Raw genomic sequence first — 26,263 nt, forward strand, 5'->3', positions numbered from 1 at the left:
TCTTCACTCTCATGGACTACCACACTCCTACAGTTCAACCAGTATCTGTGTCCTCATGTCTCTGCAGGCTGTACTTGCACCACGCAGCTCCCTGCTGCATTTCAGGCCCCTGTGTCACCAACAATTGGACATTCTCCTCTCACTAGCTTTTAGAGACCTCACGTGTGGCCAATTTCCCTTCCAACCCCACCTGTTCCTTCTCCTGCAGCCCCAACCTCAGTGAGCAGCACCATCCTGACTCTGTGGCCAAATCCTTGGAGTCAAATTTCTCTGCCCCTTTTCCCTCATCTTGCAGAGCCAGCCAGTCACCAAGTCCTGCCTCTTCAACAGCCCCATTTGCTGCCTCCCATCCTTCCTAGAAGGGTCAGGTCTCCACCTGCTGTCACCTGGAACACTCAAAATCTCCTCCTCAATACCTTTCCTGCCTCCAGATTCACCTCCCTCCAATCCACCAGCCTAGTCCTCAAACTGTTGCCAGAGAGATCTTTATTTAAAAAATGTGCACTTGGTCAGGTTCCATTCCTGTTCAAAATCCTTCAACAGCTCCCTGACAATATGCAGGGTGAAGTCCAAACATCTTAATGGAGCAAAACAAAAACTACCTTCATGATCTAGCCCTAGCCCACCCCTCCAGTCTCTCCTCTCATCACTTTCCCGCCCCCTCATACTCTAGAATCAGGAACCATTTGCAGTTTCCCAATAAACTGCACTCCGACACACTTCCACCCACATGCCTTTGCTGATGCTGATCCCTCTATCTGGAATGCCTATCTGGACTCTGTTCACCTGTGAAAACCCAGTGGTCTTTAGGGCTGAAACATCAAAGGCAGCAGAGTGTCACAGGTCCCAGTTTGGACTCTGGAGTCAGGCAGACTGGTCACCAAACCCAACCCACCATTTACTAGGTGTGTGAGCCTGGAGGAGTTGCCTAACCTCTTTGAACCTCAGTTTCTTCATCCATAAAATGGGTATAATAACAGTCCTGACCCATGGGGTGACTTCAGGATGAAACACAGTGACGCCTGGCTGGGCTGCATCCTTAGCTGCACTGTTCTTCTTTGAAGCATTATTTTGCCCTCCCCGGGCCCCCTTTTCCACACTGTACTCTGGGGAAGTTTGTAGGATAGCTTTGCACATACCCTTGCATTGATCTACTTGTGGCCCCTCCTACCTCACCTGACTGTGTGCTCTGAAGCTGAAGGCTGCAAGCCCCAGGGCCTGGTGCCCGTGCCCCTGGCAATGGTGGGTGCTCAATAACCACTGCTGGTAGATACAATCAAATCAAGAGTATCACACACAATTCAGGGTATGTAGTGGCTAGAGTGTGGCTGCCCTTTGTCGACAACCCTGCCACTTCATCCAGGGCCTGGCCAGCTCTGACCTGAGCTACCATGGGCCTCCTCACTGATCTCCCGCTTCCCAACTCACTAGCTTCTCCTTTATCCTGTTCATAAAGCTCTCAAGGTTCCCTACAGCCCTTTTACAAGTCCAAGCCCTCCCGCCAGGCTCAGTGGGTTCCCACTCACCATCATGCAGCCCCCTCTTCCTTGTTAGGCTCAATCCCAAAGGCATCCAGGCTTACCCTGTGGCTGCCCTCACATCAGGTCTCTGCCTTACTTCTGCCCCTGCTCAAACCTAACCCATCCTCTGAAGCCCAGTCAGCTCCATGGTGCTGACTGAAAACCTACCACGAGCTGTGCCCCCTAGGAGCTTCACAGTCTATTCAGGAAATCCAAACAAACTCACAGTTATTGGTAAGAGCTGCCGGGGAGGTGAGTGCCAAGACATGTGGATGCCGAGCTGGAAGATGGAGTGACTCCGCACCTGAGAGAAGCTCCCTGAGAACGTGGCACCAGGGCAGGATCTTAAGGGATTGGCTGGAGCATTCAGGTTCAAAAGCCCTCCGCCACCCCGTCCCTTACCCACCTGTGTTCTTCTAACTCAGAGTCTACGCCTGACCTCACCAAACCTGGCTGTCAGGCAGATTTGCCCAGGAGGTCTACGAAAACTCAGTTTCCTGGGCCTGTTCCCAAACAGAATCCCTGCAGCCTGAGGGCCAAGAGGTAAAGATGCTTTTAACTCCCCAGGGAATTCTGTTGATCAGCCAACTTCGGGAACCACTAGCCACATTCGATTCCATTCATTCAATTTACTGATAACCTATATTGTGACCGGGGCCTTGCTAGGTGCCGTGGATGCCAAAGGAATAAGATGCTTCTTCCCATCTTCTGAGAAACGGGGGAGACAGAGAGTTCCCACACAGAGGTCACAGATCACGCCATTTGGCTTTTCCTTTAGCCTTGAACCTATCATGTCTTCTGTGCAGTAATTTTGTCTGGACAATCTAAGTGTAACCTTAAGGAAAGGCTGATATTTTTCATTTATTTTCTATTTCCCAGAGTATTCACCCCAGCTCTGGGTTCTCAGTTGATAACTAATATTTAAGATTCAAATGATTTCTGGATTATGGTCTTTTATAGCTAATTCACTCATTGATAAGCTGTTGACTGATCTTCATCTTTATAATTCCAGTGCCAATGTGGTGCCTGCTCCCAGCAGGCGGTACGTTTGTTGAATGAATGAATGCTTACGAGTAGAAATCTGGCTCCGGAGGGAAGGAACTGCTTCCACGGTAGCACCTTTAGAGTTCACTTAAAAGAGCTCTAAATTTTTCATCTGAATTACAGACTACCAATTTCAGGATTAATTTCCTGATATACAATTACAGAAGCTTTCTTGCTTATATCGTCATTAATGTTATTAACAACACAAATAACACCTTCCTGCCTCTCAGTAGTCTGCTGGCCTCTGAGATGCTTGTGCACTCCTTTCATGGGGCCGTTCACCCAACTGGCAGTCCAGCTGGCCACGTCCCTCACCCTAGAGTCTGCACAAGGGCCTGTACACTGCATTCAGCCTTTATAAGCAGGTGTATACACTTGCACAGACAGGTGAGCCCTGCCTGAGTCAGAAATAACTAATGGGCTATTCAAAGCCTACCAAAATGTCAATACACCTGGGAAGTCAGGATCTAAGATTTAGATGTAAAATCACCTGTGCTGTAGAGAGGCAGCATGACAAAGGAAGAGCCCCATCATGAGGTTCCTGGGAGACCTGTCCAAGCATGGGACATTCGGCCAGCTGGGGTTGGCTAGGTTTGCAGGGGTTGCCAGCAGAAAGATTTCCCCTGCTTTCTCCAGGGCCAGCATTCCCAGTGGTTCATTGTTGCTATTGATGTTTGTTCGTTTTAAGCCCTGAAAACAGGACTCCTCATCTTGAGGTGATGTGATTAAACATCATCTGTCTTTCCAGGTCCTGGCTAGAAGGTGTCTTTATCAGGTAACTTCCTTTGCGCCAATAACCAAAGGGGTCTTTTCTGAAGTGCATGCTGGGTCCTGACAGCATGCAGGCCACATAGTCTGAGGCCTGTTCACTTCCATTTTGTTCTGCTGGAAAACAGAAGAATTTCCTTGCTAGTCATTCATTCATTCATTCAACATTGATTACCATGTGCCAGGCAATGTACTGCATGAACCCAGCTTGACAGTTCTTAGGTACAACCTCAGGAGAGTGAACAGACCAGAAACTGGCAGGGTGAGACAGCTCTGAGAAAGGATTCCTTCCTTCATCAGGATGTGGCCTGAGAGGAGCTCTCTGCCCAGGGAAAATATGCCGCTATCAGAAGGCAGTTCAGACATCTGAACAGAACTGAAAGATCAGGACAGTTCTGACCCAATCCTCTACTGTACAGAGGAACTGAAGTCTCCCAGGAACTTCTCCCCAAATGTCTATAAAGCCAAGTAAGGTTACAGATGGCAAGTGCAGAAATGCATGTCTGAGAAGACAGGGTAGAACCAGTCTCTAGCTTACATTCAATTGCTGAACTGACAGGAGGAGGTTATTTGTCTGACAGGTTGTGTTTCACCTCCCTGGACTAGGCGCACGAGCACTGAGGTTTGAAAGCCCTTTAACATTTGCCTATTTGGTAATGGCTCGGAGGCTGCAGAACCATTGCAATGTAGAGTCATGAGCAGTGTAGCTCATCGCTACATTGAGAGCAACGCAGACCTGTGTGGGACAGGCTGGGGGAAGAACGCTGCCTCTCCAGGCCACACTCAGAGGCCACGTTCCTGAGAGCTCAGAGAGGCCGGGTCATAGGTTCCAGGGCCCAGAAAGGTCCTTGACCATTCAGGGGGTCAAAATGTCCCTTACCAGCCCCAAACTCCAACATCCAGAAGCCGCAGGGGAGGGGAGCCCCAAAGGTATGGCCCGGCTAGTGACTTTTCCCTGGTAGGAGGGAGACGGGCTCTCATCATCCTGATGAATACATTTCTGTTGGCTGAATAAAGACATTGGACTCTTTCCTTGGTATTTGGGCTCATGCTCTAAAAAACATGTTTACTAAAATAAGCCCCAACTGTTCCAAAAAAGATTTTTTTCTTTTCTCATAAAGATCCAAAACCCAAGGGCAGCAGATAGGGACTGTTGATGGAAGACCAAGAAGTCTTAGACTCCAAATCACTCTCTGTTTATTGGTCTGCTCTTCTCCACAGAAGACAATTCAGGCTCAAAGTTCAGTTTTCGAAACTCATTTCCTGGGGCAGACCTCAGCAAGGTATTCACTAAAGTGGGGGTGTGCAGGGACAACCACACCCAGGAGACAAGAGTTCCTGGAGCTCTCTCTCTTCCTCTCTCTCTCTCCACCATTATTCCTTCCACTCTAATGATCTGATATTTTTAAAAATTCTGGCTCACCCTCATGACAAATAATCTACTTCCTGGATACTTTTGCCTTGCAAATGTCATCCTTAGAAACAACTATATTTGTTGTTGGTCTTTATTTTTAAGTAGCTTTCTCACCCTAGAGCCCCAGCTCCTGCAGAAATATTGTGTGACCCTGTCTGGAATGCAAAACGATCCCTGGAGAGTCAGTCTACGCAGGAACTCACAAGGGTGTTTGCTATCAGCTTATCTGGCAAGAGGAATCTGAGACATTTTAAATATGAACTGTTGGTGTGGCCTGTCCCACTCCATTCACTTTGCCCCATCAATAATCACTTCCACTCATGTGTGAGACACAAAATGCAGAAAACCTACACAAACGCTCTGAAAATGAGCCCCCAGCAGAAGTTCCTTTCTCTGTACAGAAACATCCATCAGACAGCTGGAGAATTCATATTTGGAGAAGATTTCCTGGTCTCTGCTAATGTTTCTTTCAATAAATCTCACCTAGCAGCAAGTGTTTTGCAAAGCCCTGGACAGTCTACTTCTGAACTCCCCTCCTCTCTCACTTCAGAGCTTATCTCTCAACTGAATGTCTCATTCCTTGTACCCTCAGCTAAGAAGAAAGTATGCACACTACTCCTCCTTACTTCCAAACACCAAATCAGGCCCTTTCACACTACCACCCAGTTTCCTTGGAGAACTCTCTGCCTCCTTTTCTGCCTGGCAACCTCCTGATCATCCTTCAGTACCCAAGTCTCACAGCCCCTCCTTGGTGCAGTCTTCCCTGTGTGCTGCTCTCCTCTCAGTGCTTCCAGAGCACTTGGTATGGCTCTTTATAATGCTGATAAGGGAGCTATGAATGTCATCATATACATCTGTGCCACCACAGGCCAGGTCACAAGTCCTAGGAGTAAAGGGACTGGTCTTACTCACTTTTGCATCCCAAGAACCAAGCCCAGGACCTGGCATTTGGAAGTCCCGTATTAAATGTTTGACACTTCAGTCAATGCCTTGCCTATGTTTCCCCAGCCCTCCCTTCTGTGTGCAGAGAGCCATGTGAAATGTGGAGCCAGGAAAGGCTTTAGAGTCAGATACCCCGTGTTTGAGTCCTGGCCCTCGTGGGCAGGGACAAGTTATTTAACCTGTAACTGTCTCAGTTTTCTCCCCAATAAAACAGATAGACATGCCTACCTCTCAGAGAGCTGCTATGAGGAAAAACAAGGTAATATATGTAAACCTCGTGCTTGCCCAATGCAAAGTGCTCAAGATGCATTTCCTTGAGCTCAGCAGGAAGTGTTGGGTCAAATGGAGTTCTACAGAAAAAGTGAGTGGCTTCCATTCTGGTTTATGTGCCATCAGCATAGTGACAGGATGGCCAGCCTCTGACAGAAAGAGCCCCTCTCAGAGCCAGCGAGAGTGTAATCCATGCCCTTCGCTGGAGGTTCTCACAAGGCCTGCTTAGCAACAATGCTCATGTGATTTTGATTTGAATGGCAAACTCACAGGAGGATACTGCTGCTAAGGCTGGGCCATCATATAGCCTTCATTTCCTGTCTTGAATTAATCTTTCACCCCAAAACACATCATAAAACAGAATAATGGCAACTCAACAGTGTTAAGTCACTAAGTACAAATCAAAACAGCCTGCACATGAGAAGCCTAAACCTCTCCATGCTGTTGCACCCAGGTTTTATTAGGCCTTGATAAACAATGAGGTAGGAGCAGTGGGGGCCCTGCTAACACCTGAGACATTCAAGTGCAGCGTGGAGGAGAAAAGAGGAAGGCACGGTGGCTGAACCCACATGAGGAGGCAACATGGAACTGTGGAGAGAGCCACTTGCTGGGAATCAGGAGACTTGGCTTCTGTCTCACTTCTATCACCGGCTTGCTCTATGGGTGTGTTCGAGTCATGTCTCTGGGCCTCAGTTTCTTTACTAATAAATGAGAGAAGTGGATTAAAGGATCTATAGTTCTTTTCAGCTTTAATATTTTACAATTGTAAATGTTAGAGGCAAATCCACCTTCCCGACCTAGCCTTTCCCCTTTTCATGTTGGTTATTCATCTGAGATATCTCTCATCTCTCACTGAGCAACCTTCTACCAATGCTATTCCCTTTATTTCTCCAAAGTGTCTGGTCACCCCTGATCACAAGGGTTGGCCAACTTGGGGCCATATTCTTAAGAACATATTGACTACCCTCTGATCAAACAACTCAGTACAATCCAGGTACCCTGGGGCATCAAGGACTTGAAAATCCCAACAACCTTTAATCCCATTTTCCTCTGATACCAACCAACTTTCACTCCTTAGATCTCTAACAATCTCACCAGGTTAGAGTCCTCTCCCATGCTGCTTGGCAGGAGACTAGGGCAGCAACAGGGAGTTCTTATCTGCACTCTGGCATAACTCAGGGTGGGGCACGGGAGAGATGGCAAAGCTACAAAGGTCAGGATGAAAGTGCTTACAGAAGCAAGATCTGACCGCATGAGGAGGAGGGGTGATCTGGAGGAGAAGACAGTGCTAATCACAAGGACAAACTGAGAGAGGCACTGAGGACCAGGACCACAGAAGTCAAGGAGACTTCTTTAAGATGCCACCAAACTTCCACCCCTCCCTGACTTCCTGAATAAGAAATCTGAAGGCAGCTGAGGTTCTATGACTCGCCCAAGGCCACATAGCTAAGCTGTGGACAGCCAACACCAGAACATGGGTCTCTTGGTCTCAGCCCACTCTTGTGTCTACTCTATTCTGTTGACCTCAAGAATCTAACGAGGCCAGCTGGATCCCTTGCAGACTCTAAGAAACATGACCCAAGTGTCACTTAGGAAAAGAGCAGACCCAGCAGATATTTTGATAACTGCCTTCCGGAGCCTATGAATTCTTTCCCATCTCGACATGGTTTTCTTGTTCTTTCTCCAGCTCTTGCCACAAAAATATGGAAAAGTTCAGAGGTCAGTGACAAGGAAGAGGTAGGCTCCCTTGACCCTACAGAACCCTGCATATCTAAGATAATACACACCTGTCCCTCTTCCTCAGTCTAGAGAAGGTTGGTGGGGGAAGGGTAGAAGGAGGAGATGAGTGAACTGCCTGGAAGGCTGACCTGTTTAGGCCACAGGTATTATTCATGGGCAATTAGATGGGTCACTGAAGGTCTGTGACAACAAACAATAGGATCTGCTTCTGCCAAGGACCTCTCATAGATCAGTGTCTAACATATCATCTCAACGTCAGGAGGAGGAAGCTCCAAGTAAAAGTCAAGAAATTAATTATTCAGTGTGCGTGACCTAGTTCCCAGAGGTAAGGGTGGGTGAGAAGACAGCTCACCAGTTCCTTATCATGGCAAGAAACTCAAATATTCCACAGCGTAGTGTTCTCTTTGCTGCCAAAGAGGGTCCACTTATGGTTAAGAGTGGCCAAAAAAAAAAAGAGCCAAAAGTCACTCATTCCACAAGTGTTTACTGAGCTCCTCTTATGTCTCAGGCCCTCCAGGGATTTACTATGGTTGGAGTTTAGCAGAGGAGAGACATCATGGAATTTATAAACAGCAGGACTGGGCCATGCCCCAGCTCAGCCCTTAGACAGCTGCATTGCCTTGGGCAGGTTAAGCCTGCTTAAGGCAAATTTCTCATCTGTAAAATGGGAGAAGTCCACCTGCTTGATCATGAAGATGAAATGACCTTTATAAAACGTAAAGTGCAAAGAATATGAAGTGTAAACAATCATGATACAACATGACACACTTCCCCTGCCCCAGAGAAGTGTGTAATTTGGGAATGCTTTGGCAAATAATCCGGGGTACCTATTTGGCAAGCATCACATTCTCTGTAATTTGGGGAGATTTTATGTTTCACCCTGCCAATGGAGATGAAGCTGGCAGTCAGTCCCAGTCCTCAAGTCCAGGAAGTTGCAAGAAAAGGTGGAGTGAACACAGAAGAGTAGCCAGGACCCACCTGGCCCTGGGTCAAGCCTGGATTGAATGGATGAGCCAAGAGGGACCCAAGATTCCAAGGGGAAGAGAGAACAGCAGCACATGTGCTCAATCAGAAACAGAGCAGAACCAAAATTCATCTGAGGGCAACAGGATTGAGCCAGCCAGAACTGCTCACACTCCCCACCCCACACACATTTCAGACAACGTTGGAATTTACTGTTCATCGCCCGACCCTCCTCTGTGGACAAACTGTATTCTGTTTCTCCAGAGAGGGGACCGTTTCTCAGGCTGTGGCAGACTGGCCAATCAGCTCTTTGTCTGGGTCTTTCCCCAGAGACTAAGAATGAGAACTCCTGGAGCAGCTTTCCCTGAGGTCCAGTCGACCCCTTGTCATCCTGCCATTCAGGACTCCCGTGGACTCCTCACCCCACGTGATCCCTCAGCGCCCACCAGGCCAGCTGCCAAATGCCCTGACATGCACGCTGGCTGCCCCTCCGCTGGGGCCTCCACCCATGCCCAGGTTTCTTGGATTGGGTCCTGATGCTCTCCCCTCACACTCACCTTCATCCTCCCTCCTCCCACAACTAAACTGAGCCTCTTCAAGGCCCTGCCAAGGCTCACATGTCCAGGGAAGCTCCCGGAGAGAAGGGTGAGTTTTATTCATCCCCATGTTCCTTCTAACTCATGGCTTTCTGTGAGTTATTTGCCCTCCTGTAAACACAGATTTATGGTCCCAAAATGTTCTCTGATTGCTGTATACAGGAGCAGAGCAGAGGAGGAGGGAGGAGGGGTGCCAAAACGCCAGACTGGAAGTCCAGGGCCTGCATTTCGATTCTCCATTGGACACCAGTGAGTCCTGTCACCTTGAGAAAGTATCTTCAGGCTAGGCCTCAGTCTCCCTGTTTGGCAATGAGGGGTTTACTCTAAACAACCTTTCTAATTATAAGGTTTGACATTACAGAAACCAGGCTAGCCTGAGACACAGAAGACCTGAGTCCTAGGCGCTTATTAGCCTACCACCTGTGGCAGGCTATCCGACTCCTCAGACCCCAGCCTCCACATCTATAAAATAAACGAGGATAATATGACCACCCCACCCAGGGCACAAGGTTCCCATGGAACACTGCCCGTGATAAAGCTTTGTGGACCGTAAAGCCCTGATCAAACCTCAGGGGTGAGACTCCTTGAGTCCACAAACAGCTGCTGGTCCCCTGTGATGTGCCTGGTACTGTACCTGCCGAGAATTGCTGCCTGGCTCAGACAGGAAAGCTAGAGTCTGGTTCCTTGCCCTCAAGGCTCCCTCAGCCGGTAGGTGGGACAAGCAGATGAACGAACCTTAACTCAGTGGTGTATCTGAGGCATGAACACAGTGCTAGGGGAGTGCAGAGGAGGCGGTGCTGACTCAGAGGGAACAGCGCGCCCTGGGCATGGCAAGCTGCCCCAGGATGGTGGGAACATCCCACACTTTCCTAAGCCTAGGACCAGCCCCCAGAAGCTACTCCATGGTAAACAAGATCTGCCACTGTGACTTACTCACTGGATTCTCAGGCATCACAGTGGTTAAAGTCTTCTCTTTCTGGGATGAGACACACACAGGTTGCCATGTTCCTTTAAAAACAAGAGCCCAACAATTAATGTCAGTGACATCATCTTAGCTTACGCCTCCTTTCTAGTCTCCTCCAAGAGGTCGCGCATACTTGTGCACTTTGCCTTGTGGGACACTTCACCCAGCAAGAGGAAATGGACAGAGAATCTCTCTCTGTGCTCCAACAAGTTTTGCACATGAAGAAAGGCATAGCAAGATGGCTAAACAAATTCTATTGTTGGCTGCAGTCAGGGCACCCTAAGGGCTTATCAGATCTCTACACAAAGACTTTGCTGAGGAGTAGGAGGGATCTGGAAAACAATGCTTTATTCGCTGCTTTAGTAAAAACAGAAAGTGTCAGAATTTCTAAGCATGATACACAATGAAAGTAAATCAAGCAGGTGTAAAACTTGATAACAAGTCCCCAGTGTGAAACTGGTCCCATTGTCTAACGCTGAGTAAACTAGGGAGTTATGAAAGTGCACCAGCTGATCATGGCTGAGTTTCCTAAACCAATTATTCTCTTGGCTTCTAGTGACGACCCACATTATTTGATGACATCCTATTGCTTCTGCAGAACATACCTCTACACCTGTTTGGAAAACAAAGCCCAGAGTTATAAAATATTTCTAATGATTTACCTCCACATTAAAAAATAAATCAAAATATTTAAGAAGTAACCTCAAGGGGACAAAAACTAACACAGTTGTGAAATTTGACATCTATAAGAGGCAATACTCATACTCCAGGGAGGTATACGTGCACTTTGCTCAACAGAGTGGTGCCTCCACACACACACACATATACTCTCACACACACACACACACTCTCTCTCTTTCTCTCTGGCACACAAAGAGCACATATCATTAGAGTGCTGGGAGATGGGATACGATTCACTGTTCAGAAATCACAACCTGTTAATGGGAGAGAGCCTACGAAGTGCTGTGTACCGGTCACACATGGAACCATCAAGGGTGGAGACGACCTGCTTTATCTCAGTGGCTCCTCACAGACAGCAAACAGAGGCTTGCAGAACAGACGGCACTTGCCAAGGCCCCAGAGCAAGGCAGGATTGGAGCCCAGGACCAGCTGCCCCAGTGCTCATGGTTTTTCCCACCCAGCTGAGGGGAAGGTGTCCTGGACATCAACTCTGAGCATAGCCCTGGTGGGCCCACACACTGGGCGAGCCTGGCAAGTTCCAAGGGCGGCCACCTGGGCAGAAGCGGCAGCCCTGCCCGCCCATCATCATCATTATCAAGCCCACACCCCTCGGGGCCTGTGCCAGCTGACAAACAGGCCGGCTTGCCTGGGCCACATTCTATCAGCCTGAGCTGCAGGCTCTGTGCTGCTGCTTCCAGCCAGAAGTCAGAGTGGCTAGAGGCCTTGACTTGTCTGCCCCCTGCTTCTCAAGGGGAGCTTCTGAGAGCCGTGGGTGGGGAGCTGGACATCCTGGTACAGAATTGCATCATTGGTCCAACCGGAGTTTCAGAAGCCAGGGACCCTGTCAATGCTTTCTAGATCTCAGGAACAGAAGTCCCTATCCACGCTAGGGCATTGTGGAGACCAGCAGCAGGGACACGGGGCTCTCTAAGGTTCTGCTTGGGTTGTCTTCATGGTGGGTTGGAGGTAGGTATGACTGGACCAGGCTACAAGGGCTGACCACCAGTCAGATGCTCACAGAGGCCTGGGCACAGTGTCCAGCCACTCAAGGGACCAACTCGTACCCTCTGTCTGACCAACAGCCAAATACACTTTGAGCTCCCTGTAACACCAACGAATAGAAGGTCCTAGAGTCCAATACCTTCTGGCCTTTGAGCATCAGGGCCTCTGTTCCTTCATCTGTAAAATGAGGAACTTGATACAATTGGTGATTTCCTCACCTGGGACCCCATTCAGTGGCCCTGCTCCAGGTACCCTGACTTTCAGAGACACCGACAAAACTACTTAGTTGTTGTAAGAGGGAGGGATTAACCTGTGCACAGGTATTGCCTTGGGTAGTTAACACTGCTACCTCAGCTAATACTCCCAGCAACCCTGTAAGACAGGTAGTACAGTATCGTTACAGAGGGGGAAACTGAGGCATGGCCCAGCAAAGTACCTCACCCAAAGTCTCAATGAGCAGAGACCACAGCAGCCCTGGGACTACCAATGGAGCTGGCCTGAGTCCACACCCATGCTCATTCCCTGACACGATATTTTCCTTTGTAATCAACCAGCATGAAGAAATGCCGTCTCTCCTTGGACTTGCCATCAGGCCAGTGTCGAGCAAAGAAGCATGAGGTCTCTGGTCCCTCGTGGGCCTGATTTGGGTGATACAGGGAAGGTTTCCTGTGAGATTAAGTGGGACATGACAGGCCCAAGTGACAGGAACTCCGGGAACCTTCCTCTTGGATGTTTTTCAAGTCTAAGTTCTTCCCTGAGGGACCCCAGCACTTGGACAGGGCCTGGAGCCTCCAGGCACTCAGTAAATATTTGTTGAATGAAGAAATGAATAGTTTCAATGCACTAAAGACTTGTTCAAGAACCATCTGGTGTAGGTCAGTGTGAGATATATCAAGACCAGCTAAAACCTCACAGCCGACCCCTCAGCAGCATGCAGCAGGTAGGGGTCTCCACATCCCAGCCCCTCCCCAGACTGTGGACAAAGACTCAGGTGCTGAGCCAGACCAGGGGAGCTTCAGACAGAACAAGAGAAGTGTTACCCAGTGAGGCAGTTAGGAACTTGGGCCCTACCATCAGGCAAACCAAGGGTCCTATCCCAGCTCTGTCATTTTAAATTAGTTGGATGGCCCTAGACAAATCACATCATCTCTGTGAGCCTCAATTTCTTATTTTAAAATGTGGATGATGTTAGTACCCACTTCATAGGGCTTCTCTGAATATTAAATGAGATAATGCTATAAAGGACTTAGCGCGCTGCTCGCTCAGAGCAGGTGCTTCGAGGTGATGTCTGTTATTATCTGCATCAGAGTGGGTGGTTAAGGGCACTTCTGGAGCGCTCTGCTTGGATTCAATTCCAGCTCTCCTCCTAACTAGCTATGTGACTTTGGGCAAATGGCTTAACTTCTCTCTACGTCAGTTTCCTGGTATGTAAAACGGGTTGACGGTGAAGATTAAATGAGTTATGCAGGTAAACAGCTTAGAATGTGTCTTGCAAAGTAGTTCAAGAAAAGTGAGTATTATACTTAATTATTAATATTACTAGTATTCTTCTCTTTCTCTCTCCTGATAACAGACTCCACCCCATCTCCCACTCTCCAGCCAAAAAGGAGGGTATAGGACTCAAGGTGGGCTCATGGGAGTATCTTTTCTCCTTAGCAATGGTACGAGGGGTGTGCACATGCTCCAGACCAGGCCAAATTCCAATCTGAAAACTCCTGGGACAGGCCTGGTCCTCTCAGGGTGGCGGCAGGGCTGTGTGGGGCCAGCTGGGAGCTGCCTGCAGCCATGGTGCACTGAACAGGGGACTCTGGTCTAGGGATGCTGGAGGTCACATGCTGCCTTCCTGGGGCTTGATTCTTCCGCACCTCTTTCGAATCTTTGAGCCTCCCCGAAACCTTCCAATGTATCCTTTTTAATCTAATTTTTTGTGTGTGTGTAGAGACAGGCCCTTGCTATGCTGACTATGCTGATCTTGAACTGCTGGCCTTGAGCGCTCCTCCAGCCTCAGCCTCCCAAAGTGTTGGTATGAGAGGCATGAGCTATGCATCCCATTTTTGCTTAAGCTCATTCAAGTTTGGTTCCTGTGCCTTGAAACCAAAAAACTCTCAATTAATAATAGCCCTCAACAAGTGCCTGCTTTATCATCACCAAATCCCACCCAGGAAGAAAAGCCAGCTGCACACCTGGTGAGACCCAGGCAGCCAAGTGAGAGCAAATATGTACAGCAAGGTATCTACGGACTGAAGTGAGGGGAGGCCACTGCAAGCCCCTGGACCAGGGCCCTTCCTGGGAGAAGAGGGTACTGAAACCAACAGCAAGCAGCCCAGCCCTGTGCTTCCTGGCTGAGAACCGAGCCTCAGACCCAGCCCCAGGGCCATGCCTATTATGAGAGGGGAAGAAGAGAAAGAAGGAAGTTAAAGCTGATTTTCATTGACTTTGAAGTGGTGCAGGAAAAAAAAAAAAATCCAGACAGCTATTTAAAACAACTCTTTTTAGAGGAGGAAGTAAGGAAGAAAGCAGGGAGCATGGATAAGTGAAGAAAACTTGCCTTGTTTGAGTACTTAAATGTGCCATACACTGTGGGTCACACTCTTTGAGTTGTATAATCTTGTCTAATATTCAATGAAACACTGGGAACTGGATGATCATCCAGCCCATTTTCCAGGTGAAGAAACTGAGGCTCAGAAAGGTCAATAACTAACTCACCAAGGTCATGCCACTAGTGCCTCGTGCCTGTTCCACCCAATGCACTCCACCTCCTCAGTACATTCTGATTTCAATGGAGCCTGAGCTCTTTTTCTCACACAGCCCATTTCTACTGTCACTCACATCTGGGCTCAGATCCCTCAGAGGTGATGGCAATGTCCTGCTGCTCCTTTATTCATAATTACTCAGAGGAAAGGGCAGCACTGAGACACAAACAGGAGAGGCAGTATCTTGACAGCCCAGGTACATCCTTGGGCAAGTTTCCTTTTTGAGACCTTAGTTATTTCAATCCCAAAGAGCTCTAGTGTGATTTTACTGGATGGCATGTATCAGTGGGTTTCCTGCTCGTGAGGGCAAGATTTGCCTATGGCTGATAAGCAGCCAACAGGCTGTAAAACATCATCTCCCTTGCATGTTTTTTGTTTTATTTTTGTTTTTTTTCTCAGTCACCTGTCCCAAGAGATTCTGACTTAATAGGGACGACTATAGTGCCTCACGCATAGCACTGTGCTAAACAATATTATCTTTGCTTGTCTCACTTACTCACTACTTTCTGGACCAGCACCCAAAGATGATCTATTCCCGTACCCCATGCCTACTAATAGCACGGGTTTAATTCCCTTCAGGAAAAGAAGTTGCACCTTCAGGTGTGTAGCACGGGTTTAATTCCCTTCAGGAAAAGAAGTTGCACCTTCAGGTGTGTTTCTAAAGGGTTTTAAAGAAATGGAAAAAATGGCCAGGCATGGTGGCTCATGCCTGTAATCCCAGCACTTTGGGAGTCCAAGGCAGGCAGATCGCTTGAGGTCAGGAGTTTGAGACCGGCCTGGCCAACATGGTGAAACCCCATCTCTACTAAAAATACAAAATTAGCCAGGTGTGGTGGCACATGCCTATAATCCCAGCTACTTGGGAGGCTGAGGCACAAGAACCTCTTGAACACAGGAGGCAGAAGCTGCAGTGAGCCGAGATGGTGCCACTGCACTCCAGCCTGTGTGACAGAGCAAGACTCTTTCTCAAAAATAAAATAAATAATACAAAATATAAAGAAACAGAAAAAAAATCCATGGCCTGGTAGCAAAAACTAAGAACTAAAACATGCGGATGACCGCCCATCTCTCCTGCAGTATGGGCCATGAGATGAACACACAAATGAGCACAGGCAAGCGCCTTCTTCCACAGGCCCCAGGGAACACAGCACCAAGGTCTGCACAGGCATAAACTAACCAGTGGAGTAAGGAGTAAAGACACAAGCGTCAGTTGGTACAAAAGAAGACATAGCCAAGATGGAAGTGGTAGCCTCTAGTGTTTGCTGGAGAATTAAACTGGAAACTATGATCTGGAATGATATGAAAATCTTCCTGACAACAATCATGTCAAGAAGAAAAGCCCTTGGCAGGGCCTTGGCTGTATCTGTGGGTATAAGGAAAGTCAATAAGCCATCCCAAGCAGAAAGCCTCACCTGCTGACCCTCACAGGACACAGGCTTCATAATGCCACACTGCCCAGGGCCCAGCTGGCAGCTAATGGCTGTTCTCTTGTTTTCCAGCTGCCAGCTTCAGACAGTGGTTGCCCCAGTCATGGGGGATTATCCAGGCAGGTATTTCCCTTACTTTTCTTTTTCTTTTCATAACTTTATTCTCTGCTATTTTAAAAAATAAAAAGGAACTGGCTCATTTTCCCTGAGCGCATGATTCGGTTTCACTCCTGGGTGAGATATGGTGCCGCACAGCATAGCACTGCCTGGTGTTGGAGTGGCATGCAGTACACTAGCAGGGATCCATGGGCAACTTGAACCACATAGAAATCTGAAAGAGGGTGGAATGTTCAAGGGGTCGCATTTCCTGCGCTCCCCCCGCAAACCTGGTTTCCCTTAAACCAGCCAGGAAATATTATTCAACCAGCATTTGCTGAGTGCCCTGGCTGGGACTGCGAGGAACACTAAAAAGCATGGGAAACAGGGGCCAGGACTCAGGAAGCAGAGGTGGTAGAAGGATGGGTGTTGCCTCACGGCAGCCCACCCCTAGGCTTGGATCCCAGCCTTGCTGCCTGTCTGTTGTGAGACCTCAAGCAAGTCATTTCAGCCCTAAGGCTCATTTGCTCCCCTTTGTGGAATGATACTTACCTTATAAAGCTAGGGTGAGGATTCAATGAAATAATAGCTATCAAAGAATAACAAAAGCTGCCATGTGTTAGCCATTTACTATGAGCCTGGACCTGTGTGCAAAGTGCTTTGCATGGATTATTCCATCCAATTCTTACAACTTCCCTCTGAGGTAGGCATCACATCCTCAATCTCAAATGAGAAAATGAGATTCAGAGAAACGAAAATACTTACTGAAAGTCATACAGCTCATAAAAAACAGAGCTAGGATGTACCCAGCCTCCATGCAACTGCCTGGAACATGGTGGGTGCACAAAACATGTTCCCTGCCTTCCCTTCACGAAGCCGAGAGCGTGAGAAAGAACTCCCAGGAAACAGGTAAATGCTGAACTGGGGGCTGTTGGTTCTCTGCCAGGCAAGCATATGGAGAAAGGAGGGGGAACTGCATCTGAGACGGTTTAGGAAGCCTTTCTGAAGATGGCAGGGCTGAATCCAGACTTGGAGGATGGGGTGTTGAAAAGGCAGAGAAGAAGGAAAGTGCTAAAGAACCAAAGCAACGAGTTGGGGCCAGGGATGGCCCAGGTGCAGAGGAGAGGAGACCAGCCAGTTTGGAGGATGAGAAGGGGGAGCTGGTCTGACTGAGGGATGGGCAGTTTGAGCCATTACCTTGGGGCAATTCTACTGGGATCTTTCTCACCTGCACCCCAGAGGCCCTCCTGCCTCTGCTCCTCCAGTCACGCGACCATCACAGAGGGAACTGAGAAGCAGTTCCGGATGCCAAAGCCCAGAAACCTCTCTCTTCCCGCAGCAGGATCAGAGTCCGCCTCCATAAGCAGGTGTGTTTGCCAATTCCCAGTGTGTGCTGCTCTGCAGACCTGCCAGGCCCTAATTCTAGCCCAAGTGCTGAGGTGCCAGGAAGCTAAAATGCTGCCATGTGCACTTAAGAAGCACCACCCTCAAAGCCTCCGCCCAAGCATTAAAAGTTGGCAGGAGGGAGGAGGAGGCACAGGTAAAGCTGAGGCTGTAGGACCTGAGCCCCTTGTGGCAGGGTCCCTATCTTGCTGGACTTTGTATTCCTCGCACCTGCTAGGACACTGTAGGTACTTCCTCAGTAAACTTTTGTTGGGCTGAACTAAACAGGAGATTCTTCTGCTTAAGGAACAACTCCAAGGAGTTTAACAAGTCTGAATTACGCGTCTGAGCCCTGGGTTTAGTCCCATCTTGGCTAGAAGGATCATGTGCTTGTTTGCCTCCCAGGGAGTAAGTACTCCCCATCCCATCCCTCTGCCCTGTGGCCTCTGATTCGGCCCCTGCAGGCCCCTGGCCAGGCCCCAGGTGCTGATTCTGGGTTCTGCATCTCAGCATGTGCTCCTCGTCTTGCCTCCTCCACCTTCAGTTGCAGGGTTCCTCAGGGCACATTTATACTCAGGACAATTTCATACTCAGACACTGCAAATGCTTAAAGCTACAATGCTCTCCCCGTTGTCTCCCGCTCCCCACCAAGCTCCAAATGTGAGTCCCAGCCCAGACCTCAGATTCACAGAGAAGGGAAAATGGAGTGGGGATGATTTGAGCAACTCCAATCATCAATCAGCTCCGCTCAAGGCCATCACCATGTGCTTAGTTTGGGAGTAACAAGACCTGGGAACAAAGGGTGAAAGTAGAATTGTATAGGCTGGCACAGTGGCTCTCGCCTGTAATCCCAGCACTTTGGGAGGCCAAGATGGAAGAATAACTTAGAGTCCAGGAGTTTGAGATCAGCCTGGACCACATAGGGAGACCCTGTCTCAACTAAAAAGAAAAAATTAGCCAGGCATGGTGGTGTGCACCTGAAGTCCCAGCTACTCCAGAGGCAGAGCTGGGAGGATCATCTGGGCCCAGGAGATTGAGGCTGCAGTGAGCTGTGATCGCACCACTACACTCCAGCCTGTGTGACAGAGTGAGATGCTGTCTCATATAAATAAATAAATAAATAAATAATAAAATTAAAAGAAAAACAAATGAAAAACTCTCCATGTAATTGAGGACCACCAAAAAAAGAAGAAGAGGAAGAGGAAGAGGAAGAAGAGGAATAAGAAGAAGGAGGAGGAGGAGGAGGAAAAGAAAGAAAGAAAGAAAGAGAGAGAGAGAGAGAGAAAGAAAAAGAAAGAAAGGAAGGAAGGAAGGAAGGAAGGAAGGAAGGAAGGAAGGAAGGAAGNAAGAAAGAAAAAGGAAGGAAGGAAGGAAGGAAGGAAGGAAGGAAGGAAGGAAGGAAGGAAGAGTATAAAGGTTGGCTGGTCACATGACCTCCCCCCAATCCTCTTTAGGAAAAGGGCTAAAGGGGAAATGATGAATGGCTTTAGGGGAAGAGTCAATCTGAAACTCCAGAACAAAGCTTTCTGGGATAGGAAGGGGGGTACCTGTTTCATTACTTTCCACCTGCAAATTATTCAACACTGCAGAGCCTCAGTCTCCTGACCTGTTCACTGGGGAGAGTACCCAGTAACCACACAGGGTAACTGTGAAGACCAAATGAAATATGAATGGGAATGTGTTTGCAAACTGTAAAGCACCCTTGGAAATATCAGACATTTTCCAGATCATGGGAGGTGGGATCTTCAGGTTAGAATAAGTGGCTTGAAGGGTAAAAGGAAACCAAGAATCACTTCTTTTGGCGCAAATCTCTATTGACAGCATCTAGGACAAGGCACAAGTCTTCAGGGATTTTAGAAAGATGCTGATTGAATTCTATTCATAGTCTTGTAAAGGGGAGACCTACCTCCACATCTATGTAATAAGGCAAAACAGAATGTGTTACAGAATGATCCTGCAGAGATGGGACATTCTGTCCTGACCTCAGAGATTAAAAAGGCGTTTACAATAATATTATAATATAAAAATAATATAAGAATTGTTAACATAATAATAACTCTTTCAGAGTACTTGCTACGGGCCAGACACTGTTCTAAGTGTTCACATAGCTTCTCTGATATTAATTCTCATAACAACCCTATGAAGCAAGTTTGCAGATGACAAAACTGAGGCCCAAAGAAATTGACTCCTATCTTGGACTTACACGGCTGGTAAGTGATGGAGCCAGGATTTGAACCTGTCAGGCTCTGCTCCTTTTGGGAAACCAAAATGGGTTCCAGATAAACTCAGAGGGTGGCTGAAAGGCTCTGATAAGGCCTGCAGGGCTGAGTCACTGAAGAAAGGTACTGCCTCACACACACCGCCTCCTACCCATGCTTTCCCCTCTACATTCACACTGCCCTGATCTGTCCTCGAAGTTGGCCACACCTCTGCTCTCCCTGCACCTCTTTGTGGGTACCTAATACCAAGGGAGACTGATATGAGAACCTATATGTCAATGTTTACATGTACACAGTGGATCACTCATGGATTAATCCCAGCTCTGCCATTTACCGGCTATGTGACCTTGGCAAGTCTTAGTCTCTCTGGGTCTCTGCTTCCTCATCTGTAAGATGTGGTTAACACTGATTATCTTGGGCAGTTATTACAAAGATGAAATGGGATGATATGTCTAGTCCAGCACCTGGCATGTTGCAGTCTTGATAAACAACTGTTAAATAGGAAGACTTTACAAAGGATTTCCATTGCAAAATCATTTTCTTCAAGGTAAGATCTGGTAATAATAGTAGTACTTTTAACTAGTATTCACCTAGTATTCATCTGCCACTAACCTAGACCCACTAAGTGGATTATCTCATTTAATCCTGAAAAGCATCATTATTTTCTTCATTTGACTTGGCTTTAGGACAAGAAAGGATGTCCCCAACACATTAATTTTAAACACACATACATATATACAGACAGAGGGACAGACAGTCGAGCAAGACAATATTTTTAGGCACTTATTATATGTCAGGTGCTGTTCTAAGTATTCTACATTCAGTAACCCATTTCATCCTCTTAAAAACGTGCCTATACGGTAAGTACCATTTTATCTCCATTTTACAGATGTGGAGCTTGCAGCACAGTGAGGAAAGTGTCAAATAAGTAGACTTTTTTAGTCTACAGTGGTCATCTCCTCCTGAATCTCTGCTCCCCTGTCTCAGCCGCCTATATCCTGTCTGCTACAAAGCCACTAGGGAGATCTCCCCACACATGTCACTCCTCTGCTCAAGAGCACTCAAAGGCTCCCAACTGCCTAGCCGAAGACCCCCAACAGGTTGAAGAGGATCAACTGTGGGCTCAAGATCCCAGTAGGATCTGGCCTTGCCTCCTTCTCTATGGTCCCAGACAAAGTCCCAGTGACAGGATGAGTCAGTGAAACCTTCCCTAACCACTCTATTTAAAATTACAGCCCTCCCCCAGCTGCTCCCCTCCCCATGCAGCACACCCCATCTCCTTTCCTGCTTTGATTTTCCCCACGCTACCTCTCATCACCTGGCCTCCCACGCATTTAGCTCACTTGTTTATTGTCCCTCTCCCCTTCTGGGAATGTGGCAAGGGATGTTATCCTGTTTTGTTTTTTTCCCTGCTGCAACCCAGCACCTAGAACAGTGCCTGCCACAAAGTAAGAGCTCATAAATACCTGCTGAATGAATGACTGAGCAGACATGTAAAATGTCTAAGAAGAAAATGTCCCCATAGAGCAATGGTGAAAGAATGGCTAGCATGCCTCCAGCTTCCTGGAAGCTAGAGATGCCTAGACTGAAATGTTTGGGGGCTAGATCCTTTCTTGCCTATCTTCCTGAGATTTACAAGAGTTCCCTGTGAGACCCTGGGCCTTCATCCTCCCATTCCTGTTCTGAAGTTAAACACACTCCAACTCAATCTCTCTCTCATTAAATCCTCTTTGTGTCTGTCCTAAACTCACCTGCCTAGCCTTACCTCCCTCTGCCCACCTTCAAAGCAGGCAATTCCCCATTTCTCCTGGCCTCAACACCCACTAGAGATGCTCTCTTCTTACTCCCAACGTATCCATCTGCACTGCAACGACCCATCAGGATCCAGGTCAAACGCTGCTGCTGCCGCCGCCACCTCTGCTCCCTCCTCCGGGAAGCTTTCCAGGCCCTCCCCAGCCCACAGAAAACACTCCCCACACCCACCACTGCCTCCTCCAGGCAGATGGACATTAGTCACGAACTACCTTGTGGTTTTTCTTCTATGATTGAGCTGAACTGTTACGAAAATCTCCTGTTACTCCATTTTTTTTTTTTTTTTTTTTTTTAACACACATAAGCCTTGCTTTCCCAAGCCCACTGTAAATATTTTAGGAGAAGCTGAGCCTTATCTATCTTGTCATCCCCACAGCACAGAGCCTAGGACACATAGTAGGTGTTCAATAAATGCTTCTCAATTGCCCAGGGTAAATAAGTCACCTCCCCTATCAGGTCACTTCCTCAATTATAGGCACCTGGACTGGCCACTCCCAAGAGGCTGCATTTTTTCCTCAGAGCCAGCTGTGATCTCGGCTACCTGCAGACCTCACCATGGGCCTATGTTTTCAAAGGATGTTAGACCTATTTTAATCTCACTCCACTGCACTGGGCAGACGAGATGATTTGTAAAGCATCTCAGGTCTGGCAAAGGAAAGTACATACTTCTTCCAGGCAAACCCAGAGATTCAGAGCTTCCAATCTCCTTAAATACTGGAGCTCACAAGATGAAAAAAACCATGGTGTAAGTTTTAAGCGATTGACAGCAGAAAACCAGCATGAGGCTCAGGTGTACCCTTTGAGCACCAGCTATCACTAAACTGAGATTACAGTTTACTGCCATGGTCCTAAAATCCCAAATGACTTCTGAGGGAGGAGGCCCTGTTTACTGCAGACCCTCCACATGCTGGCCTGTGCCACGCTCCAGAGGAGAGCCTCCCTGTGTCCCCTCTGCAAGGTAAGTGGGCTGGGACCAGCCAGCTTTACACCTGAGGAGCTGAGGCCCAGGTGGGTAGGAGGCTGCAGAGCCCTGACTCAAGCAGGTGAGTCACTCATTCCACATGGCCTCATCAGTTCACATTAGCCAATCAGGCATCCCAGATTATCTGTTAGTTAAAGAAAAAAAACTGAATAGGAAATACTTGCACTGGATTCCAAAGTAAAAAAAATACAAAAGTATTCAGAAAAAGTTTCCCTCCTACTCCTATCCCCATCTACCTACCATGTCCCCACTCTAAAACAGGTCACCACTATTATTAGTTGCTTGTGTCTGTTTCCTGACCATGATTATGCATATACACACAAATATAAATATGTGTCCTTTACATTAACCGATAGCAGACTAGACACACTTCTCTGCACCCAGGTTTTATCTTTTAAAGGACTAGACTTGAGACAGGGCAGAGAGATAGAGTATCTCTACATAACAAAAACAAACAAAAAAAAGATACTGGGCACGGTGGCTCATGCCTGTAATCCCAACACTTTAGGAGGCTGAGGCAGGCAGATCACAAGGTCAGGAGATGGAGTCCATCCTGGTTAACATGGTAAAACCCTACTAAAGACACAAAAAAATTAGCAGGACGTGGTGGTGCACGCTGTATTCCCAGCTACTTGGGAGGTTGAGGCAGGAGAATCGCTTGAACCTGGGAGGCGGAGGTTGCAGCGAGCCAAGATTGTGCCACTGCACTCCAGCCTGGGTGACAGAGCGAGACTCTGTCTCAAAAAAAAGATGCACAGCTGTGTGAAAAGCCCATGAAGTAAAGAGAAATATTCTGAAGGACACATGGGTGAAGAGGGAAGAATGAGGCATAGAGATACCATGGAAATGGACCCCACTGGGCTGCTGCTGATACAAATCCCAGACTAGCCAGAAATGAGCTCTGGTGGGTAGGGCTGGGATCAGACACCCTGAGAGCGCAGGAAGCCCCAGTGGCTGAAGGCTAAGCCTGGCCTTGCAGAGACTTTCATCGTCTAGAAAGAGAGGATGTGTCCATAGAAACGGGGACTAACCTAGTTCCCTAATTCCCATGACAGTGGTGGAATGGGTTAGTGACCAGGAGGACACAGGAACTGTGGAGGAAAAACAATCATTTCCTGTGAAATTAGCAAAAGACCAAGAAGGGGGAAGTTGGTGCTGGAGACTCAAAGAACACAGACTTTAAGTGGCTGGGAGACCAGAAGAGCTGCTAGATGCGAGATGGAGGAAGTTAATGACTTGGACTCTGAATGTAACTCCAGTCAAACAATTGAGGAGACCGGGGCAGGGGAGCAAAGAACCAACACTGGAATAAAGAGCAGAGAGGAGATAGGAGTTTAGTTTTTTTGTTTTGTTTTTTAAAAACGGTATTTAGACATTTGCAATGACTTCAAGTCCCCTGGCCCGGGACAGTGACCTCCCAGAGTACTGAAAATGTTCACAGACAAGATGCTAAGCTACCTAGTGCAATCTCTGGGAAGCAGCCCAGGAACAGCTGAAAGCAGCCTCGGAGCCCTCGAGGAGCTGAGAACACGTAACATTAAGGCTGTTCATGTCTTTTTTTGATGAAGCACTTAATAGCAGATGCAGAACTGCAATGGGCATGGCATATCTAGCTTCAGAAAGGCGGCTTAGGTCAGAGAAGCAAAAGGGGGGAGACTAGGCTAGGGGCGGCTTCAATCACTCTTCCCAAAGTAAGCCGGTCAAAGATCAGAAGTCCACTGAGGGAAGGTCTCCAGCAGTGTGACAGAGGGATCCCTTCGATAAGCATTTATCATGACTTGGGTGACACTGTGGAACGCATACTTAAATAGGATTCTGATCCACGGAACAGGGCTGCGCTGAATTTTACAAGTTGAAACTTAACAGGAACGATCATTCTGAATTAGGCAGAAGCAAAATAGCAGGGTCTGCCTTTAAATTCTAAAGCCACACAAGTTTAGGACAGGGGAGAAGCAGCTTAGCAACAGCACATGTTAAAAAGACCTGGTCAGCAGTAATGTCCGCGATGTGATGCTACTGCCAGCAAAGCACACAGAGTCTTGGGTTGCATTAAGAGAAGAATAATGTCCTGAACTAGGAGGTGATAGCTCCCTTCTTCTGCTGTCCTCATACCATAAATACAATATATGGTCTGGACACTGCCTTCACTGTATAAAAAGATCTGAACAAATTAGGGCATGTTCAGAGGAAAACCACAGAGAAGGTAAAAATCCTGAACCCACACTGTGGGTTGTTAATCTGGAAGAAGACTCAGGAGAGAAACAGAAGGCTGTCTTTAAATAACATATTTCACTGATTAGAAATGCATTTTTCCCATTATAAAATGTCTGAAAGTAGAATGTGTCTAAAATCCCCCAACATCTAACGGTCTCTCCCGGGATGCAGCTGTGTCATAGCTGTCACCACTTCACATATGGAAATTTGACTCATTCCTGGTGGCATATCTGAACAACCATGATCTAAAGCATTTCAGGAGCCAACACTTTTAAGAACCATTTAAGGAAGAAATGTGAGTCCTGGTTGTTAACAAAAAAACTTTCATTGATGCCTTCTGGTAAAATCAAGAAAACACCAGAACTGACATAATGGGTGTCAGCAGCTGGAAAAAAAATTTCAGGGACAAGAGAGATGAAGAAATACATCCCCACTTGACTAGAAGATAATAATGAGTCAGAAAAACATGGACACTGATCAATCTAAGTCAAAAAGTGATTCAGAAGAGTTAGATTCTGAAAGTGAAGTTTTAGAAATGCCTTAACCAATTTACTTTTGTATATATGCAAGAGTGATACAAAATAAAAAAGTATGTCTAAAATCTAAAAAAATTCAGAAAATATAGAATAAAAATTTTAAGTGATGGCAAAGCATTGTGCCACAGTTTAATTGGAAGCTCTTTTTCTTTCTTGAGGGTACATGAAATAATGGTACATCTTTCAGTTGATGGTGTTAGAGATTTGATTTAAAAAAAAAAATTCTGAAGAGCTATTGGGCGGTAGACAGATTAGACCTACTGTCCATGGCACCCAAGAGGAAGAACTGGGACCAAATGCCAGAAGCTATAGGAAGCCATCAGGAGGAGTTCAAAGACAAGATGGATCACCTCCAACCTACAAACTCAGGCTAGACCACCACAGTGGAGTGAACAAGCATCCAGTGGGGTTGATGATAAGGCTCTCCCAGCCCTGTAGTTCCAAGGTATGAGAAGACCTTCTCACCAGGAAGAGAAAGGTGTCCCATCTTCCTTCACTGCACACACAGGTGCTTTGACTGAGCCATTCCCTTTAAAAAGTCATTAAAAGCAGGCCAGGCACAATGGCTCACTCCTGTGATCCCACTACTTTGGGAAGCTGAGACAGGCAGATCACTTGAGGTCAGGAGGTTGAGATCAGCTTGGTCAACATGGAGAAACCTAGTCTCTACTAAAAGTACAAAAATTAGCCAGGTATGGTGACAAATGCCTGTAATCCCAGCTACTCAGGAGGCTGAGGCAGCAGAATCGCTTGAACCTGGGAGGCAGAGATTGCAGTGAGCTGAGATTGCACCACTACACTCCAGCCTGGGCGAAAGAGCAAGACTCTGTATTTAAAAAAAAACAAAATAAAAAGTTATTAAAGGTAAAAGGCACTTAGGGGCCAGTACTGAATGCGAGGCCTGTGGCAACAAGGAACCCTGCCTGCATCTGTGCTC

The 26,263-nt window shown here is 47.4% G+C and overlaps 1 protein-coding gene across 17 annotated transcripts in view; it reads right to left on the reverse strand.

Annotated features, from left to right (window-relative positions):
* The window catches only part of MICAL2 (microtubule associated monooxygenase, calponin and LIM domain containing 2), a 152,100-nt gene that overhangs the window by 114,046 nt on the left and 11,791 nt on the right, over nt 1–26,263 (reverse strand). For 6 of the 17 annotated variants that reach the window (XR_003115588.1, XR_003115585.1, XM_025356021.1 and 3 more), the window contains exon 2: nt 10,195–10,265. The exons of 7 other annotated variants lie outside the window; for them this stretch is intronic. The gene's annotated coding sequence lies outside the window, so the exon portion shown is untranslated. Of the gene's footprint in view, nt 1–10,190; nt 10,266–26,263 lie in introns of all 17 variants that reach the window. 4 more of the 17 variants (XR_003115589.1, XR_003115586.1, XM_025356022.1 and 1 more) reach the window with 1 other exon arrangement.

The sequence above is a fragment of the Theropithecus gelada genome, chromosome 14, assembly GCF_003255815.1.
Source record: "Theropithecus gelada isolate Dixy chromosome 14, Tgel_1.0, whole genome shotgun sequence".
Taxonomy (NCBI): Eukaryota; Metazoa; Chordata; class Mammalia; order Primates; family Cercopithecidae; genus Theropithecus; species Theropithecus gelada.